This window comes from Rutidosis leptorrhynchoides, chromosome 7 (genome assembly GCF_046630445.1).
Source record: "Rutidosis leptorrhynchoides isolate AG116_Rl617_1_P2 chromosome 7, CSIRO_AGI_Rlap_v1, whole genome shotgun sequence".
NCBI classification, from domain to species: domain Eukaryota; kingdom Viridiplantae; phylum Streptophyta; class Magnoliopsida; order Asterales; family Asteraceae; genus Rutidosis; species Rutidosis leptorrhynchoides.
Window position 1 is genome coordinate 278,482,501 of NC_092339.1, and position 2,605 is coordinate 278,485,105.

At 33.6% G+C, this 2,605-nt stretch overlaps 1 long non-coding RNA gene across 1 annotated transcript in view; it reads left to right on the plus strand.

Annotated features, from left to right (window-relative positions):
- LOC139858539 (uncharacterized) overlaps window positions 1-1,185 on the plus strand; it is a 1,782-nt gene extending 597 nt beyond the window's left edge. The window contains exon 3 of the long non-coding RNA XR_011762991.1: window positions 791-1,185. This is a non-coding gene — a long non-coding RNA (uncharacterized lncRNA). The remainder of the gene's footprint in view (window positions 1-790) is intronic.
- Window positions 1,186-2,605: the final 1,420 nt, after the last annotated feature.

Sequence of the window (2,605 nt, forward strand, 5' to 3'; positions counted from 1 at the left end):
TATATTTTCTTTATACATGTTTGCTAGCGTTTTATTTACCATATCTGATGTCTGTTTGATTTTACGCTGCATCTTATTAATGGAGTTATACGGAGTAGTATTTTAGAATTTGATTGTTGATTGTGTTCGTATCGTTTACAGTTGTTGAGAGTCTGAAGATATGTAAATTCAAAGTTACACATATTTGTATATCGGTATATGTATGTATAGGTCTAAAGGTCTAATTGGGTGTTGTTTTTACAGTTTGTTAGTTTTGATTTGTTGCTGGTAGAGTATTTAAATACTGTAGGATGATCAGAAATTTGATACTTGAAAACTGTTACAAATATGTGTGTCTTTTTGTTATGTTAATTAGCTATTTTTTATGTAAATAATGATTGATTTTCTTTAACTGTACCTGTTTATTAGGATATCTACCTTATTTGGTGGACTTGGTTGTGATGGTTGTGAGTAACAGCAAATGTGGCTTGCATTGTACAGTGAGCTTATTGCTTTTGCTTTTATATACTATGGTAAATGGTAAATATGAAGGGAATTGTTGTTTTATTCTTAAAAAAACCATTCTTTTCACATAGGCACTGTCATATCACTTTGCTTTTATTTATCCTATATATCATTAGTAATGCAACATGTTATGGTATTCACTTGTTTTGGATGTCGTTTTATATGTGTTCGCCTGTGGATATACTAAAAGGCACCCGTTCGGGTGTTGTTATAGTTAATCTTTTTGTCGTGTTTGACAATCATGTTTGCACCTATCTACAATGAAATCGTGTATTGAATTTGGTAGATTTCAAGGAGTTTCGATGTTGTTTTCGGACTTGGCATCCTGACTTCAGATGTTTTGTTGCTACCAAATCCTATATAACACTCATGGTGTCTGCAATCACACTTCAGACAGATCTGCGAGCAATGACTGCACAAGATGAATTTAGACATCGCAAGCAAACAAAGGCTGCAAATTTTATAAAGGTTCAACGAACACCATGGAGCTTAAGTTATTTTCCAATAATGATATGAGTTTTATGTTTATTTGATGAGGTCATGCAGGCTCAATACCGTTGCTACGAAGCGTTTTCTTACTACATGAGTCTTCAGAAGGCTGCATTGTATACGCAATGTAGTTGGAGGCGAAGAGTTGCTTGGAGAGAGCTCCAGGAACTCAAAATGGTATTAAAATTCTGTTAAAAACATTTACTTTATTATAGTGGATCTATATGTCTAGAGTTGGTGACCAGTTATTTATTTGTGATTTGTTATGCTGCAAAGGAGACGAGGCTCTCAAAGAACGAAAGACAAATTAGAAAAGCGTGTAACTTATATGTCGTTTGTAGTTGGAGAAGCGATTAAGGGTGAGTTCACTTGACCGTTTCTAACTTGCAAATTTAATAAACTCCTATTATAGTAAATTTGATTTGAACTAACTTTATTGCAGATGAATTTAGAAGAATCAAAAGCCGAAACAGCAAAGTTACAAGATGCATTACGTAATACGTATGATACAAATCCAAATTGAAGAAGCTAATGCCAATGTAATTAAAGAGGTTGAAGCTGCACGGAAAGCTATCGAGGAAGCTCCACCAGTAGTTAAGGAGACCTAATTCATCTTCATGACATTGAAAAAGTTGACACTTTGACAGTTGAGGTGGAAACTTTGAAGGTAATAAATTATTTTGATTATTTTAAATAAAAAAAATTTGTATCAGATAAATGATGATTCAGTCAGTAGTGGTGGAATGTAATAAACTATTATTTGGATGGAACTTTTTTCAGGCGTTACTAATAAAGTAAAAACATGAGGTAGAACATGGAACTCCGATCATATATAGGTTTGAATAAAAGCTCTCCAATATGGAACTCCGAATCAAGTACTTCACCAGCAAACACTAACCATGTCACCTACTGGAAAATCTATATATGCAAGACCAAGAACAATGAGTATTCAAGTGAAGCACGAAGTTCAGTTATTTTCGAAATCGTTGGTTGTGTGCTTCAGCGGGAACTTTACAAATCATGTCGAATTTAGTCCTTCGTCTTCTACGCCCACTGATTATTTATCTTCAACACAAGGTACTCTTACTATTTGCAGTTCATATGTTAGTGACGTTACTTAGTCGTCGTTTACTTATCTCAGTTTTTAACGCTTCCGCTTTTTCTTCGACCAGCTGCTGGTGCGTAGGCTCCTATAGAGTGAACTGTGAGCGACCAGCAGACCATGAACAATGAAGGTTAGTTTAGTTTAATGAGCTAGCTATCTTTTTGTCGTCACTAGATTTTAGTACCTTTATCATGTTATTAGTGGCCTCACTTTCTTTGTTAACATGTCGCTCCTTTTTCTTACATGTATGTAATTGACTATGAACTATCCAAAACTACATTGTACTTGTATTTGAATGCTACATTTTAGAGTTGACGTACAACACACGAGCTCTTAGATGCACATAAATGCATTAGTTGACTTTTCATAACAGATTTGTGTTATGATTGATGATACAAAGTTCTGAGGTGTTGAATATTAAATACTAATTGAATAAATATAAATTAGTATTTCAATTGGTAAAACTAATTGAATATTTAACATAAATTTATATGTTTTACCAAATTA